Consider the following 19,354-nt stretch of genomic DNA (forward strand, 5'->3'; position numbering starts at 1 on the left):
CCACACCAGGGGCCCAGGACACACCTCTTTCCCATCCTCATCTTCTGTGGCCCTGATGCTCAACTCTTATCTCCTTTCTCCATCTCCAGCTTTATTCCCTACCTACAATGCAAATACGTGGACACCTCTGCCAAATGTCTAAATGATGCTCAAGACACATCACAGGAACAAGGAAATAAAGAGAAAGCTGAAGTCTATCGCTTTTTCTTTAAAAAAAAAAAAAAAATCACTCTCTGCATACAGGAAACGGTTTTTAAAACAATCAGCTCACAACGTTCCACACTACCCTTAGAGAGCCCCCAGGCTCTTCTGAAATGTCAGGAGAACACAATCAAGGTAGTATAAAGTCCTTTCCTTTCCTAAACAATGTGATCTTTGTAAACCTAATATTAGGTTTCTGAAGTGCTCTGTAAAAGCCTGTGTCTCCTAACTCTCAACTTCAGGAGTGTAATAAAGCTGCTGGCCCCGGGCTCCTTTTTTTATTCAAGGGAACATTTTCAGAATGAACAGAGTGGTCTCTTGCATTACCCAGGCTCTACCTTATTCATCACCAACTCCACTTTGGAGGTATGCTTGTCTTCCTCCTCTAGGAGGCCTCTTGGAGGCTGTCCTCCCTACCCACCCCAAATCTACCACCTTGGATTATAAATTATTCCATCACTGTCTCAGAGCAATTCCCATTTTCCTAGCTAGACTGAAGGCTTGTCCAGAGTACAAAGCATTCCCCTCTGTCCCATGCAGCCTCCACCCTCATGGATCCGCTACAGCAGAACCTTTCCGGGGTCCAGTAGATTCTGAATTGGCGTTTACTGCCTGACAACGTGGCTGAGATCTAACTCCCTCCTGGGAAGTGGAGGATTTGCAGGTACTGCACTAAGCAGAGATGCGTGCTACAAGGCATCTCTGTCTACTGAACAGCTGCAGGTTTCTGAGTCTGCCAGTCCTAAATACAAACCCTGACTCTGCCCCTCTTTGTAAGTTAGGAAGTTACTTTACTTTTTCTGTACTTGTTCTTTGTCTGAAAAATTGGAATAATATGTGAATAATAATATGTTGTAGCACAGATACAACATGAATGAATTCGATGATACATTTAGCTGGATGGGCTTCCTAGGTGGTTCAGTGATAAAGAATCCTCCTGCCAAGCAGGAGACATGGGTTTGATCCCAGGGTTGGGAAGATTCCCTGGAGAAGGAAATGGCAACCCACTCCAGTGTTCTTGCCTGGAGAATCCCAGGGACGGGGGATCCTGGTGGGCTGCCGTCTATGGGGTCGCACAGAGGCAGACACGACTGACGCAACTTAGCAGCAGCAGAGTGAGATCCCAGAGGGCACAATCAAGTCATAAAAAGGATTTGCTAAACTGGCTTCAAAAGAGGGTGAATATTGGAAAGAAAAGACTGTTGAAATAGACAAGACTGAGTTGAACTACTTTGCACAAAGAAAGAAGAGGAGTTTACTTCGTGGGGGCTGAGAGGAGAACTGACAGAGAGAGAAACCTGCTTGGATGGATGCAATTGGGAGAAAGAGAACTCAAAGGACCTCCTTGTGGTGAAGTGTTTGAGAAATTTCATTCGTAAGAGCATTAATAAGCTGTTACTGCCAGTGTGCGGTATACAGCTCTCTTCCTACTTCCCCTATAAAATCCTCAGTAACATCTACACCATTGACTCACATGGATTCCAGGGGGATTTGAAGAAGGCTTTGGGTCTACCTCTAGCTGGGCTCCAGAGAAGCAGAAGATGGGGTCTCTGAGCTTCACATTACATCCCAGAATTCCTTTACCAAGATCAAAATGGATCTTACAGTTGAATTACTGATGGAATATAGTTGTTTTTAATTTTCCCAAAAAATATTGTTCTAAAATCAATGTCATTTTATAATCAAGAAAATCCAAATAATTAAGAAGTTTCTGGCTCATAGCAGGTACCTAATAAGTGATATTTTTCTCTCCTTTCCTCCTCATTTCCCCCATGGATATAGCAGGAGAGTGAGTGATATTATTCCACTAGGCTGAGAAGATTTATGAGAGGCATGCAATGGAAGACCAAAAAAATAGCTTCAGGTGTTCAAAGTCATGGCTTGAACCCACACATGCCCCTTCTCGGGCAAGAGCTACTGGCTCGATGCCTGCTATTCCCAGTGCTGCCACATCCTTATTATTCAAATCACTGCTGCTTCCATTTGGTTCCACAAACATATTTTAGCTAACCTCTTCCCTGGGTGGAATGGGAGCCCCCCAGATGAATAAAGCACTCCATTGCCTTGAAAGAGATTACTAGATGGACATGGCATGTACAAAAATAACTGGAAAGTCCAGCTGAATGTGTGAAGCCCCTGAAGAAAAGGCAAAAGCAGCACTGGGTGTCCCGAGAAATGAGACAAGATAACCAGTTTGGTGAAATCAATAAAGGCTTCATGGAGGAGGTGGCGTTCAAAGCTGAGTGCAGTTTTGACACGCAGATTTGGGAGAGGATCGTGTAACACATCATGATGCAATTTTAACACTGGCCCTTACAACCATCACTGTCGCCTCTGCCAGCTAGGGTCGGGCAGGCCTCTCCCATTTTATTGGATTTGAGTGCACCTGCCACCTCAGAGCCTTCAGCTCTGCTTCTCTTTTCTTATCACCTACAGATCAGAAGCAGGATACAAACCACATATCTCATGACTATCACTAAAAAAGTTTCTTTCTCTCTCTTTAGTCACTCAGTCATGTCCAACTCTTGCGACCCCATGGACTGTAGCCTGCCAGGCTCCTCTCTCCATGGGATTCTCCAGGCAAGAATACTAGAGTGGGTTGCCATTTCCTTCTCCAGGGGATCTTCCCAACCCAGGGATCGAACCTGGATCTCCTGCATTGCAGAGAGATTCTTTACCAACTGAGTCCAGTTCAGTTCAGTTCAGTCGCTCAGTCATGTCCGACTCTTTGCGACCCCATGAATCGCAGCACACCAGGCCTCCCTGTCCATCACCAACTCCCGGAGTTCACTCAGACTCACGTCCATCGAGTCAGTGATGCCATCCAGCCATCTCATCCTCTGTCGTCCCCTTCTCCCCCTGCCCCCAATCCCTCCCAGCATCAGAGTCTTTTCCAATAAGTCAACTCTTCACATCAGGTGGCCAAAGTACTGGAGTTTCAGCTTTAGCATCATTCCTTCCAAAGAAATCCCAGGGCTGATCTCCTTCAGAATGGACTGGTTGGATCTCCTTGCAGTCCAAGGGACTCTCAAGAGTCTTCTCCAACACCACAGTTCAAAAGCATCAATTCTTCGGTGCTCAGCCTTCTTCACAGTCCAACTCTCACATCCATACATGACCACAGGAAAAACCATAGCCTTGACTAGACGGACCTTTGTTGGCAAAGTAATGTCTCTGCTTTTGAATATGCCAACTGAGTTATGAGGGAACAAATAGTAAAAGCTAGAGATGGTATGGAGAAAAGAAGATCTCCTACACTGTTAGTAGGAATGTAAATTGGGGCAGCCACTATGGAAAACAAGTAAAAACTAAAACTAGAGTTTCCATATGATCCTGCAATTCCACTCTTGGGCATATATCCAGAGAAAACTCTAATTTGAAAAGCTACATGCATCCCAAATGTTCACAGCAGCACATTTACAATAGCTAAGACACAGAAGAAAACTAATTGTCTACCAACAGATGAATCGATAAAGAAGATGTGGAATATATATATACAATGGAATACTACTCAGCCATAAAAAGAACAAAATAATTCCATTTGCAGCAACATGAAAGGATCTAGAGAATATTACACTCAGGGAAGTAAGTCAGACAAAGAGATAAATATTATATGATATCACATATATGTGAAATCTAAAAATAATATAAAAAATTATGTATACAAAATAGAAACAGACTCACAGGCATAGAAAACAAATTTACAGTTACCAAAGGGAAAATGTGAGGGGGAGGGGTAAATTAGGGGCATGGGATTAACAGATATAAACAACGATATATAAAATAGATAAGCAATAAAGATATGCTATATAGCACAAGGAACTAAATATCATCTAGTAACCTATAACAGAAAAAAATATATATGTGTGTATATATATATATGAATCATTTTGCTGTACACCTGAAACTAACACACTATTGTAAATCAACAACACCTCAATTTAAAAAACACACATCTCAAAGCACGCATGGCAACCCCAGACTACAGTACTTCTCTGGGATCACTCAGAAGTCCTAATTGTCTCCTTCCTTCTTTCCCTCCAACACGTCCCATTCTTGTCTCTAAACTTATCTTCTCAGTGCTTCTCTTGTATCTAGGATGCTTGTCCATCTGCTCCTCATCCACCAGTTAACTTTTTTCAAACCTTCCCACTAGCAACATTGGTGGGATCACAGTGAGCATAGCTGCCTTCCATACTTTCCTATGACGGCCAAGAAAATGTACCACCTACCAGAAAAGGAGTGGCTTTTTCCACTGGGACGTATTCTAACCAAAGCATTCCCTTTCTCTTTCAGGATTTTGCAAGATAATTTTAGTCCAAAAACATTTTGTTTCTAACCAGTTTGTTTATGCTCTGTATCTGTTGTATTGGTACAGTTACAGATATGTTTCTCTTTCCTGTTTATTCCTTAAAACAAATCTAACTTAAGCAGCTCTCACATGTGCCTGGAGGGCTGAGACCAGGCCTGGCTCACTCAGTTTGCATAGTGCCTGGGACGGAGCAATAAAGAGAAAAGCACCCCATTAATACTGTCTAATGTTTGTGGACTTACAGTAAATGTTAATTTAATATTTTCTAAAGCTTTTATTTGCAACAAACTCTAGCCCTCGGCAGATCTTCCTGAGGGGGGTCAGAATTATTGTCCTAATATTTAACCAAGGAAACCAAGCAGGAAGAGGTGGGAAGACTTATGCAAAGCTACACAGTCCGGTAAAAGACACTGGTAACTGGAGTTTCTGCCTTCTAGCCCAAAATTCACAGTGACGGGGCAGTTCAGTGACATGGAGCAAAGCCAAACCTGGAATCTAATCTAGGCTCTGCTGCTTGAATCTTTTATGAATGTGAACCTCTCCAAGCCTCAGTTCTATCACTTTTAAAATCATATAATGATACTTGAGAGGGATTGCTCAGGATTAAAGGAGGTAACAGAAGCATCTGGAAGGATTCTTGCTAAATAGTAGGCTCTCACCAAATACAAGTTCTCTTTTCCTTCTGGGCCTTGTGAGATATTCCAGAGACCAATTCCATTTTTGATCCAATTCCACGTAGGAGAAAAGAGATCAAAAATGGAAGATGGTGCCATGTGAGAGCCGCTGGGAGCCCCTGGGAGCCTGTGAGCAGAGCAGAAGCCACGGCATGAACACTTCCAGGACACCCGGACCTGGTGCTAGAACCATAATCATGGCTCCTGGTCTTGGGCCTTGACCACTGCTCATGATACTCCGCTGGAGTCATTTTCTTTTCTCTCCACTGGATCCTTGATCAATGACAGATGTGGAGAAAGACAGTGGATACCAGCAGTAACCCAGAAGAACCATGCTTTCTAAATAGGAAAAAGTCCACTGAAGATTGGTCTTCTCTGTGTGCATCTCATGCCCCTCAGCTGCCCCATGCTCCTCGCGCTATATAGACAGTGTTCCAAGCACAGCACATCAATTCACATGGTGGGCACATCTAAGGCTCCACAAATTAATTTGACAGCAAGCCGCCAAAGGCACACTTATTGCATCATCCTATGCCTGACATCAGAAGCCAGCAACTCACCACATCCTGCTTTCTTCAATGGAAACATACTATTTCCTGCCTCTCTCTCCTGGTGGCTAATAACAAAAGACAAGGAGGCTTCAGAGGTAACCCATTACATCAAAGGCATCTAAGCCTAAATTAGATGCTTGCAAGCCCTGTGTTCTCAGCTTATGCCCTGCTGCTGTTTTCTCTGGCAGAGCTAGGGAAGTCATAAACACAGAGGGATTTCCCAGGCACAAATGTTGCCTTTTGCACTGTGTTCAAGTTCCTGTGAATTAAGCTCACCTTCTCTGAAAATACAGCAAAAAGAGTATTCAGCCAGTCACAGAAAAGACAATGGAATTCAAGCCACAGAACGAAAAGTCCTTTAGGAATGTATCTTGGAGAACTCCCAAGTCTAATTCAGAGTTTTGCTTATTTTGACCAGAGATGGGGACTAGCAATTATCACTTCATCCATTGTACCCTGCATAGGTTCCAAAGAAAATAAAGCAAAAATTCAGTACAATGATTTTTTTTTTTCCTTCTAGTCTTCTGTGAAAAATAAATAGCATGGTATCACAATAGGAATGAGTGTTTCTGGAGATTTTGATTATTTTGGATCTATGGTCTGAAATCTTTACATTCCACAGGAAGGCTCTCTTAGACTGTGAAATCTTTTAATTTGGTGTGACAGAATCATGTACAGGGAAACCTATCAAGGAACATTATCTAGCTTCTTGACTTACTTCAAATACGCAGATAATTCATTCCTTCTCCCCAGTTTTCCTCATTCCTTGGGTAGATCTCTTTTAACTGCCTAAAAATCCATCCAGCAGCTTACCAAATTCTCTCCGAAAAAACTAGACAAAAAAACAAAACATGATTATCTTAGCTGAACAACCTCAAATATCTAATGGTGCTGGGTGCCCTGACAACCCCCTCCAGTGATGCTCACAAAGTAAGACTCAGATTCCTTCCCCTTAGCCGCAAGCCTAGCCCTAGGGGAAAATGATACCTTTACATGGTCCCCTCCTAAACCAACCCACCGTCATCACTGAAGTTCAAGCCCTCTTCATCTCTCACCTAACCTCTTGCTCTACACTCTCATTTGGAAGATTCACATCTCATTTCTCCCTACTCTAATCTAACCTCCACCACTTTTTGATTACCTTTTTAAACTCAGCTTTGATTGTGTCATTGGATTGCACAGAACCCTCCCTGGACCCACTCCCTACCGAACTATAGATTCCTCAATAGCCATTTGAGGTCCCACGTGATCTAACCCTAAAACATCTCCCTCTGCCTCCTAAGAGGTACCTCCAGCCAATGTAGACTTCCTACAGTTTCCTGACACAGTGTCAGTAAGTATGCTTTTGTGACTACTTATATGTTCAGAGTTCCAACTCAGATCATGCCAAATCAATAAAAGCTAGACATGACCTAAGAAATACTATTGGGTTGGCCAGAAAATTTGTTCAGGTTTTTCTGTACAATGCTATGAAAAACCTGAATGAACTTTTTGGCCAATCCAATATATTCCCTCGGGTTCTTCACTCTAACCCACTCTTTCCTTTAAAATCATCCTGACAGACCATTCCGCCTTTATGGTTGCTTGTTAATTCCTCTGCATTTGACAATTCTGCTTCCCAGTCTAACCTTTGAACTGCCATCTTGGATCGAATAGGTTGTGAGTTAAATTTTGTCTCCCCCAAAAAAGATACATTGACATCCTAACTCCCAGCACCTTAGAATGCAATCTTATTTGGAAATAGGATCTTTACAGAGGCAATGAAGTTAAAGTGAGGTCATTGCGGGGGCAGGGGATCGTAATCCAGTGTGGTTGATGTTCTTCTAGAAAGGTGAAATTTGGACAGAGACAGGATAGCTAGAGGGAGGATGATGTGAAGAAATGCAGCAAGAGACAGCCATGTGAATGGAGTAATGCATCTATAAGCCAAGGAACACCACGCATTCCCAGAAAACACCAGAAGCTAGAAAAGGCCAGGAAGCCATCAGAGAGAACAAATCCATCTGCCTTGGAGCCATCAGAGAGAACAAGTCCCTGCCACAACTTGAGTTCAGACTTCCAGCCTCCAGAACTGTGAGACAATAAGTTTTCATTGTTTTAAGCGACCCAATTTTTGGTACTTTGTCAAAACGTCTATAGGAGACCAATGCAGAGGTTCCCTCTGCTCTCTCCTTAGGGCTCCTGACTACTCACCGCCTCTTCTCCTTTGTTTCTCTTATTGTCGCTCTTTCCACACCAGAAACTGGCTACCTCCAGGCTTTATATTCCTCATGATCATTTTACTGTAACTTTACAATGTATATTTTAAAAACTACTCCAAAAGTTTTCCCCCATGTGGTTTAAAGAAACATTTAAGTTATGCTCAACATCCTAACTCAAACAGTACTGGCCCTCCCCTGGTGCGAGCATCTCCCCTACATCCCGAGTTGCCTTTTGAGAGAGAGAGAGAGGGCAGCTTGTCTGCACCTGCATCTGGAGGGTGACTAATCCAGAGGATTCTTTGGAAAATTCCAAGTAATTCCAAGATCTCAGGCAGAACAAACTCACAGTGAGTCCTGGTTTTGCCTAAACTATCCACACTTAGTATCCTCTGCCTTTTCCAGGGTTGCCTCTTGTAACTAGTAATATCCCAGGATTACTCCCTGCTGGCTCAGAATAGAAAGAATCTGCCTGCCATGCAGGACACTCAGGTTCAATCCCTGAGTTGGGAAGATCCCCTGGGGAAGGGAATGGCAACCCACCCCAGTATTCTTGCCTAGAGAATTCCATGGACAGAGGAGCCTGGAGGGTTACAGTCCATGGTGTCGCCGAGTTGGATACAACTGAGCAACTAACACACACAAGGATTATTCAAACATAAACCTAGTGGTCTATCTATGTAGCAGACATGCACTGAGTGCCCACTCTGAACAAAGCACTATGCTAGACAAGAGGGAAAAGATAAGAGGTTGATTAACAAGATACAAGCAGTCTGTAAAGTTGCTTTGGTGAAAGAAAGACACACACAAAATACCATAACGGTTGCAGAGGAAGTGTTAGGGCGGAAGCAGTCCCTCTTCAGATCCAAAACAGGACCCCAGAGTAGAGTTGCTTTCAAGTCCCACACTGGAGGTATGTGTGGTAAACAGAATAATGTCCCCCTAAAAGAGGTCTACATCCTAATCCCCAAAACCTGTGAGTGTGTTACCTTACAAGGCAAAGGGGACTTGGAGGTTGTGATTAAGTTAAGGATATAGAGCTGGGAAGCATAGAAGACAATGGCACTCCACTCCAGTACTTTTGCCTGGAAAATCCCATGGATGGAGGAGCCCGGTAGGCTGCAGTCCATGGGGTTGCTAAGAGTCCGACACAACTGAAGTGACTTAGCAGCAGCAGAAGCAGCATAGAGCTGGGAAGATTATCCTGAATGATTATCCATCCTTTTATCTACATGGGCCCAAAGAAATCACAGGGGTATTTATAAGGCAGAAGGAGGCAGAAGAGCTCAAGTCAGAAGAAGAAGCTGTGATGATGGAAGAAAAGTCAGAAGAAAAGAGGTCAGAAGATGCCACACTGGTGGCTTTGAAACTGGAGGAAGAGGCCACAAGCCATGGGTTGCAGATGGCCTCTAGAAGTTGGAAAAAAGCAAGGAAACAGATTCTTCCTTTAAAGCCTCCAAAGAAATGTAGTCCTGCTGACCCATTTTGGATTTCTGACTCCAGAACTATAAAGTGGTAAATCTGTGCTGCTTTAAGCCCTAAGTGCACGGCAGTTTGTTACAGCAGCAATAGAAAACTGATACACATGGTTTCCAGGGGACAGGATGGTGGGTTTGAATGGCAGGTACATTTTTCAACCTGTCCAACTACAGATATGCTCTTCCCTTGGACCTAAACACCAGAGCATCTCTAAGAGCTCTCCAACAGCCTCAGGTTGTGGACTCAGGAGTGGGACAGGGTGGCCCTGTGAACAGCTCATGACAGCATTTGTTCCAATCCCTGCAGTGCCAGTATTGGAACACAGGTCCTGGACTCAAGGATGCTGATAACAGAAGTGAAGTGAAAGTCGCTCCCTCGTGTCTGACTCTTTGTGACCCCACGGACTATCCATGGAATTCTCCAGGCCAGAATACTGGAGTGGGTAGCCTTTCCCTTCTCCAGGGGATCTTCTCAACCCAGGGATCGAACCCAGGTATCCTGCGTTGCCAGCAGATTCTTTACCAGCTGAGCTATCAGGGAAACCTGATAACAGAAAGCTAATAATAGATAATAGAAAGATAATAGATAATATAAAGAGCTATAATATATTGACTATACATCACATGGTGGGTATTCTGCTATGCCAACCATATATATTATCTCTAATTTTCCCAATTACTCTACAGAGTGAGTAGTCATATTTCCACTTAAAAAAAAAAACTGGGTATTAAAGAGACAATATGAGTTGCCCTAAGTTGTACAGATTTGAGCCCTAGTTTATCTGACTCTAAAGTTGGTTCCTTTCTGCCTCTAACCTAATGTCTCAGAGGGGCCTAAATCCCCTATGTTTGTGTCCTTCCAGTTCCTCGGGCTTCACTAGCTTGTGGTAACTCAGTTTCACCAGCTTCTGTTCCCACCTGAATGGCACAAGCCCTCCAGACTCCTGTCAGTCTCCGTATCAGACCAGTTACATCTGATAGAACCCAGGGCAAGTCTCCTGAGTGCTCACTAATAGCTCTCACATCTTTCTCCCAAAGCCCGAGCATATTCACTTCTGGAAGGCCCTGGGAAGACAGCGACTCTAGTCTGATGCATTCGCTAGTGCCAATAACCTCCGACAAAGCTATGACAAACCTAGACAGTGTATGAAAAAGGAGAAACATCATTTTGCTGACAAAGATCCATATAGTCAAAGCCCTTACTTTTCCAGTAGTCATGTATGGATGTAAGAGTTGGTCCATAAAGAAAGCTGAGCACCGAGGAACTGATGCTTTGAAACTGTGGTGTTGGGGAAGTCTCTTAAGAATCCCTTGGACTGCAAGGAGATCAAACCAGCCAATCCTAAAAGAAATCTACCCTGAATATTTATTGGTAGGACTGATGCAAAGGACTGGCCACCGGATATGAAGAGCTGACTCACTAGAAAAGACCCTGATGCTGGAAAAGATTGAGGGCTGGAGGAGAAGGGGCAACAGAGGATGAAATGGTTAGATAGTATCACCAACTCAACAGACATGAGTTTGAGCAAACTCCAAGAGATAGTGAAGGACAGGGAAGCCAAGCAAGCTACAGTCCATTAGGTCACAAAGAGTCGGACATAACTTAGTGACTGAACAACAACAATGCCCTCTGACAGCATGATGCCCGAGGCGGGGCTGCCCTGTCTTCCTGGCAGCCCTCGCCACGCTGTAGCCACACTGAGTTCTGTGCAGAGGCTCAGAGAAGAGCTTTCTCTCTGCTCTGTGCTTCAAACCCCAAGCCAACACCGAATGAGACTCTGAGTCTCTCCCAAAACAAGCCCATCATCTGCCTGTAGCCCTCCCTCTATAAAATTTGCTTTCGTTTGCTCATCACACTCCTTACAGAACCCCCCCTTTCCATATCCATCAACTGACCTAAATCCCTGCCAGTGGGTTGTCAGAGCCACAATGGCATAAGGAACACTGAGACATGTAGATCATCTAAACCCTGAATCAGAGCAAACTGGAATAAACTCAAACTGCTTATACAGTGTGTGCAATTTATATGCCTTTCACATCTATTGTCACACTTGGCCTTCACAGTAGTTCTCAGAGGAAGTAATATCCTTTTGTTATAGAAGAAAAATGTAAGACTTGAAAACTGAAGGGGCTTGTCCAGTGATGCTAATACATGGAGAAGCCAGGACTGAATCCGGGACTGTTATTCCTTAGTGCTGGTCCCGCTCCATCACCCACAGAAAAGGCAGGGGCCCTGGGACAGCAAGTGTTGTGTAAAGCCTTGAGATCCGACACTGCCCTTGGGCTTGAGCAGACTGCTGGGGGCTTCAGAGCAGTAATGACTCCTCAAGAGAAAGGCTGTAACTCAACCCTTTCCCCCTCCAAGAACAATAAGAGTGCCTGTCTCCCCAGGACAAGCAGGCATTCAAGGAGAGAGACAGACGCTCAGCCAAGCAAAACCTGCTGTGTGTGTGGAAGGAATATGAGGAGTGGAGCTTTTCCCACTTTACAGGAGACCAGCCTCAGGGGTCGTCTATCTCCTCCAAAGTGTAAACTAGACAAGGCAGAAAGGGCCCAGAACCCAACTGAGCAAAGAAACTTAAGAAAAAAGGAAAAAACAATCAAGATTGTGGGCTGGGTCTTTTATATGTTAAAAAAAATTTTTTTTTGGCTCTCCATTCAGGCTAAAGTCTTGTTTTCTATGTTCACTAAAATAGACCTTGGAAAGATAATAAATATATAAAGAATAAAATGCTTTATCTGGAGTCTGCAAGCTTCCTCTAAATTAAACTCAGTGTGGTGAGGTATAAAGAGCCCTTTGTACAAACTATTGCAGTTTAAGTTTCTCCGAGAAAATCATTTCCCAAGTCTGCCTGATACTCTGCTCTTGTAGTCACAGAGACAAGATGAGGTCCCAGCAGCGCCAGATGGAAGAGGGGAAGGACGAGGATTTCTCGGCCTCAGGTGGAAGCAAGAGGTGAGGGCAACCCAGTCTCTTGTCCACTCCCCTCTGGAAAAACCAAGGGGCATGTAAACACCACCTTCTCAACCAGGGGCTGTGTGACTGAATTTGAACTTCAGCCCAAAATGCGCAGTTTCAGAGAAGACCTGGCGTTTTTTTCAGCGTGGCCTCTACCACATCTATGGGATTATCACAGGCCACCCTTGCACCCCCAGAACTCCACCACTGTAATCCTCCCCTTGGGCCCGTGGGCTGAGGAAGTGGGTTCTAGATTGGACATTCCATGAGTGCTTTATTGACTGCTATGTGCCCGAGATTTAGAGGAGCCCATGGCAAGACTGTAGGTTCTCAATAAATAAACACTGAAAGTATGGATGACTACGGATCTCAGCAAATGCACCTCAAGCCTCTGTGCTCCCTTCGCTCTGCTTCCCAATAATCCAAGTGGCAGTCAGAGCTAACTGAGGATCCCATACAGATAACAGTTAAGAGGATCTTTTCTTAAATTGAAATATATGCATGCTCGGTCACTTCAGTCATGTCTGACTCTGTGACCCCAGGGACTGTACCCCACCAGGCTCCTCTGTCCAAGGGATTCTCCGGGTAAGAATACTGGAGTGGGTTGCCATTTCCTCCTCCAGGGGATCTTCCCGACCCAGGGACGCAACCCACAGCTCTTACGTCTACCTACATTGGCAGGTGGGTTCTTTACCACTACTGCCACCTGGGAAGCCCTAAATTGAAAGAGAGTTGATTAAAATATATTGTGTTAGTTTCCTATCTGGAGAAGGAAATGGCAACCCACTCCAGTGTTCTTGCCTGGAGAATCCCAGGGACAGAGGAGCCTGGTGGGTTGCCGTCTATGAGGTCGCACAGAGTCAGACACGACTGAAGCGACTTAGCAGCAGCAGCAGCAGTTTCCTAACATTTATAGGAAATACTGACATACTTCACTTAGTATGATAACCTCTAGGTCCATCCATGTTGCTACAAATGGCAATATTTCATTGCTCTTAATGGCTGAGTAATATTCTGTTGTGTATGTACCACATCTCCTTTAGCCATTCATCTGTCGATGGACATTTAGACTGCTTCCATGTCTTGGCTATCATAAATAATGCTGCTTTGAACATTGGGGTGCATATATCTTTTGAATTAGAGTTTTCTCTGGATATATGCCCAGGAGTGGGATTGCTAGATCATATGGTAGCTCTATTTTTAGTTTCTTATGGAATTTCCATACTGTTGTCCCTAGTAGCTATACCAATTTACACTCCCACCAACAATGTATGAGGATTCCCTTTTCTCTCACACCCTCTCCAGCATTTGTTATTTGTATATTTTTTGATGACGGCCATTCTAACTTGTATGAGGTGATATTTCATTGTAGTTCTGATTTACATTTCTCCAACAATTAGCAATGTTGAGCGTCTTTTCGTGTGCCTGCCAGCCAGCTGTATGTCTTGTTCAGTGGCTCAGTCGTGTCCAACTCTTTGTAACCCCATGGACTGCAGCACACCAGGCTTCCTTGTCCTTCACCATCTCCCGGAGCTTGCTCAAACTCATGTGCATCGAGTCTGTGATGCCATCCAACCATCTCATCCTCTGTCGTCCCCTTCTCCTCCTGCCTTTGATCTTTCCCAGCATCATGGTTTTTTCCAATGAGTCAGTTCTTCACATCAGGTGGCCAAGGTATTGGAGTTTCAGCTTCAACATCAGTCCTTCCAATGAATATTCAGGACTATTTCCTTTAGGATTGACTGGTTGGATCTCCTTGCAGTCCAAGGGACTCACAAGAGTCTTATCCAACACCACAGTTCAAAAGCATCAATTTTTCAGTGCTGAGCCTTCTTTATGATCCAACTCTCACATACACACATGACTATTGGAAAAATCATAGCTTTGACTAGACAGATCTTTGTTGGCAAAGTAATATGTCTGCTTTTTAATATTCTGTCTAGGTTAGTCATAGCTTTTCTTCCAAGAAGCAGTTCAGTTCAGTCACTCAGTCATGTCCCACTCTTCGTGACCCTATGGACTGCAGCACACCAGGCTTCCCTGTCCATCACCAACTCCTGGAGCTTACTCAAACTCATGTCCATCGAATTAGTGATGCCATCCAACCATCTCATCCTCTGTCATCCCCTTCTCCTCCCACCTTCAATCTTTCCCAGCATCAGGGTCTTTTCCAATGAGTCAGCTCTTCACATCAGGTGGCCAAAGTATTCGAGTTTCAGCTTCAGCATCAGTCCTTCCAATGAATATTCAGGACTGATTTCCTTGAGGATGGACTGGTTGGATCTCCTTGCAGTCCAAGGGACTCTCAAGAATCTTCTCCAACACCGCAGTTCAAAAGCATCAGTTCTTCAGTGCTCAGATTTCTTTATAGTCCAACTCTCACATCAGTATATGACTACTAGAAAAACCATAGCTTTGACTAGATGGACCTTTTTTGGCAAAGTAATGTCTCTGCTTTTTAATATGCTGTCTAGCTTGGTCATAGCTTTTCTTCCAAGGAGCAAGCATCTTTTAATTTCATGGCTGCAGTCACCATCCAGAGAAGGCAATGGCAACCCACTTCCAGTACTCTTGCCTGGAAAATCCCATGGACAGAGGAGCCTGGTGGGCTGCCGTCTATGGGGTCGCACAGAGTCAGACACGACTTAAGCAACTTAGAAGCAGCAGCAGCAGCAGCAGTCACCATCTGCAGTAATTTTGGAGCCCCCCAAAATAAGGTCTGTCACTGTTTCCATTGTTTCCCCATCTGTTTGCCATGAAGTGATGGGACTGTATGCCATGATCTTAGTTTTCTGAATGTTGAGCTTTAAGCCAACTTTTCACTCTCCTCTTTCACTTTCACCAAGAGACTCTTCAGTTCTTCTTCACTTTCTGCCATAAGGGTGGTGTCATCCATATCTGAGGTTGTTGATATTTCTCCCAGCAATCTTGATTCCCACTTGTGCTTCATCCAGCCTGGCATTTCACATGATGTACTCTGCATATAAGTTAAATAAGCAGGGTGACAATATACAGCCTTGACGTCCTCCTTTCCCCATTTGGAAGTCTGTAGTCCCACGTGCAGTTCTAACTATACATTTACAAGTGCATTTGCGGCATAAGATGGCAGAGTAGAAGGGTGTGCACTCATCTTCTCCTGCGAGAACTCCAAAATTACAACTCACTGCTGAACACCCGTCGACTGGAGAATGTTGGATCCCACCAAAAAAAGATACTCCATTTTCAAGGGCAAAGGAGAAGACACAGCAAGACAGTAGGAGGGGCAAAATCATGTTTAGAATCAAACCCCTTACCCACCAGAGATGCACAGAGGTCTCCAACCAAACTTGTGCACACTAGGACCCAGAGACCCCACCGAGACTGAGCCAGAACTGTGTTTGAGTGTCTCCTGCGAAAGTATGGGCCAGCAGTAGTCTGCTGCAGGGTCAGGGGCTCTGGGTGAAGCAGACCTGGGTATGGCATAAGCCCTCTTAGAGGAGGTCACAATTAACCCCACCATAGAGCCACCAGAACTTACACAGGACTGGGGAAACAGACTCTTGTAGGGCACAAACAGAACCTTGTGCACACCAGGACCCAGGAGAAAGGAGCAGAGACCCCACAAGAGACTGACCCAGACTGCCGTGAGTGTCCAGGAGTCTCCGGCGGAGGTGTGGGTCGACGGTGGCCTGCTGCAGGGTTGGGAGCACTGAGTGTGGCAGTGTGTGCATGGGACTTTGATTTGGGCTTTCACAGTTCATGAAACATTGATTCAAATGTCAGGTTATGAGTTTAGTTTGTTTCAATACTTGGTTGTTTTTTTGTTTGGTTTTGTTTGTTTTTGGTGCTTAAAATCTTGATGCCACATTAATGCCACTGTTTGGTCTTAGACCAAATGTGATTAAACCAAGCTGGCTGGCTTTCCTTTGTATTGCCTCTCATTCATTCTGACATTTGTGATACTTTTCCAACTGATCTGGCTGTTCTCCAGACACCCCTTCCACCTACCTAACCTATCCCTGCTGAATTTATGTTCAAAGGAAGAAAATCTGAGCTCTACTATCTCTCAAACTTATCTACTGACTATTCACATGCAGAGACCTTGCTGTAGTCATCACAGACATTTCGGTTGTTCCCAAACATGCCGGGTAAATTTCCATTCATGTCAGGTACATTTCAGCCTATGCTACCCACCCTGCCATGTCTGCCCCCTCACTTTCTCTTTACTTGTTGAGATCATATATGTGGTGAAACTGGAAAAAGGTTAGGACTTGAAGTCATATACCAGCTGTGTGGTCTTAGGAAGTTTAATCAATTGTGCCAAGCATCGGTTTCCTTGGCTGTAAAATTAGAATAGTCAAAATCATGATAATATTTTGCAGGATTGTTGCAGGGGTTAAACAAAGCCCTGCTAAAAATTCTGAGTACAGTGTCTGTCACTCAGTAGGATATACAAGTTCATCTTATTCTGCTCCTCTGATCCTTTGCTTCTTTATCCATAAAATGAGAATACTAATAACATCCTCCTTGTAGGATTTTGTAGTGATCAGATAGGACGTTGTTACCACCTTTTCTCCCCAACCTGACTCACAGCCAGATACCTTCCTGCAGTGCCTCTGTGGCCTCTCCTGCTGCCTGGGCCACTCCACAGGGATTCATTCAGCACAGACTGTCTTGAGACTTGGGGTTGTAGTCGTGTCAGGCTTTGTTTTAGCTTTCTCGTGTATTCTTACCTTTCTCATCTGACTGCAAGCCCCTGAGCCAGGAATGATGTCCTCTAGCAGCTCAGGTTCCCTGGAGCTTCATACACTGTAGAGTCAATCATTATTGCCCACAGTTGCTGCTGCTGAGCTGGGCATGGTGGGGGTGGAAACACCAAGGGACATAGCTCTGGCTAAGTGTCCATCTAGCTCATAGGCCCAACGATCTGCTGGAGACTGCCTTTCCTTCTCACACATGAAGTGGGAGCCATTTTGCCAGATACTGCTGAGAAATGAGATCAGCAGAAAAAGCAAGGGAAGAATCTGTTCATTGCTCTGCTCTCCCTTCAGTACCTTTCAAACATGTGTGGTAAACCATTTCTTATTCCCTGGAGAAGGAAAGTGCAGGAGGAGATATGGGTCCTGACTCCGTAGAGCTGCTTCGTGTTTGAAGGCAGTGCATGTCCTTAAGGGCTGCTGCTGCTTTAAAACTAAATGAGGGCTTTAATGACCCCTCAGAGTGATAACTGCACAGTTCCCACAGAGCTCTCATTTCAGTGGTCACACAGAATTGAGCTCTCCCCCTTACACTGTTTTTACATCTGCCTGGTACAACTTTTTGCTCACTCCCTACTCGGCAGGGCAGGCAGGATTTTCTTGTCTTTAAGCTGCAGCCTCTCTTTCAAACACCCTGGATTTAAATTTAACAACTTTCTCCCCACATCCAATTTCTTCAGAACTGGCTCTTTGACATTGAGGAGAACCAGTTGAGAGTCAGTTTGCTAAACTCTAATGTCTATGTCCATCTTTCCGCACCACTCACCTTCACCTCCACCTCCTCCCTCAGAGTGGAATGAACAAGAAACTGATGATAGCTTTCAGACAATGAAAGATCCAAGAGCAAAAACATCCATGTGTATACACTGAAAGTCAATTAAGTTGTCCTCAGTGTTTCCTTTCTAGGATAAGTAGGATTAGAGAAGTCCTACAAACTTGTGTGAACAGATTTTATCTACTAATGAGCTGGGACTAAGAAGCATATAGGGAAGTTTGCAGAAGACAAGAAACCTGAGGCCTGCTCTCATAAATAAAATTGGATCAGCAAACTTGGGCAAGTCTCAGTTGCTTCTTGCTCCTCATCTTCATCAGTTTACCTCATGCACCAAGGGCAAAGAGAAACATCTTCCTTACCTGGGAAAAGGAGGCTGACCAGTTGCTCTAGGACAGAGGTGCCATGGATGCCAACTCATGCCCATAGGTGAACTCTGGTTGTAGAAAACTGGCAATGGATGTAGCAACTTCTACAGCACAGAACAGAAATGAATTTTCCTCACTGTGATGCTCCAGAATGCCAGGTTCCTCCAGCATCTCCCCGGTCCACTAGATCCCTACAAGCATCATCTCAAAGCACCAGCCCCTGAGCTGAACACATGGGAAAACGTATCAAACTGCAACCAGGAGGATGCGACAGGACCCAAGCAAACAGCCATCATTTTTAGAGTAACTGCTATGCTAGAATAGCTCTCTTCTCATTCAAGGATGAGCAGGCAGAAAACAAAACCAAAAAACATGGGGACCATGAAAGAAAGAGGCAGAAGAAAGCAATGTGGGACAATGATTTACTATTTAGAAAAAGAATTTAGATAGCAATTGCTTTCTTTGTTAATAAAATCCTGATTATAGGAAATAAAAAGATAAAAGGATTAGACATAAAAATAAGTTAAAAAGAAACCTGCAGAGTTAAGGAAAGGATGCAATAAAAATGCTGCAGTAGAATTTAAGTCTTTAAAACAGCAGCATTAAGAATGCTGAAAATTAAATCATATGTAGAAGATAAACACAAGAGCTTCACCTAGAAGCAGAGCATAATGATAAAGAGAAGAAAAATATTGAGAAGGGAAAGAATCTGTATGGATAACAAAATACATGAGGGATTAGTGCTCTTTCAGATGGGACCAGAACAAGTAAATTAGAATATTATTTAAAGAGTGTCAAAGAAGAAAGTTTCCAGAATTGAATAAGGATTACCTTGACCAAAAGAGTATGGGGCTGGCACAAGAGGCCAGGTCATAAAAATGCCACGTGTTTCTGCCTTGTTGATTGGGAAGCTCACTCTTGAAACCCAGCCACCACTCTGCGAGAAAGGCGAGCTGCCACGTGGGGAAGCCTCGTGTACGTGTTTTGGCTGATCGCTCCAACTTAACACCCCAGCCTCAGGCAATGTCAAATGCCAGCCACATGAGTGAGCCTTCAGAGTGTTCCAGCCCCCAGCCAGCAGGTCACCCCCAGCTCTAAATGCCCC

General features: G+C 44.3%; 1 long non-coding RNA gene across 1 annotated transcript; it reads right to left on the reverse strand.

The window, feature by feature from the left end:
• Positions 1–6,387: 6,387 nt before the first annotated feature.
• On the reverse strand, positions 6,388–19,335 carry LOC112580670. Its single transcript, XR_003105007.2, has 3 exons — positions 19,081–19,335; positions 18,244–18,353; positions 6,388–6,570 (listed from the first exon to the last, which is right to left on the reverse strand). It is a non-coding gene; the product is annotated as an uncharacterized LOC112580670 (long non-coding RNA).
• Between the last annotated feature and the right edge of the window lie 19 nt (positions 19,336–19,354).

Source organism: Bubalus bubalis, chromosome 19 (assembly GCF_019923935.1).
Source record: "Bubalus bubalis isolate 160015118507 breed Murrah chromosome 19, NDDB_SH_1, whole genome shotgun sequence".
NCBI classification, from domain to species: Eukaryota; Metazoa; Chordata; class Mammalia; order Artiodactyla; family Bovidae; genus Bubalus; species Bubalus bubalis.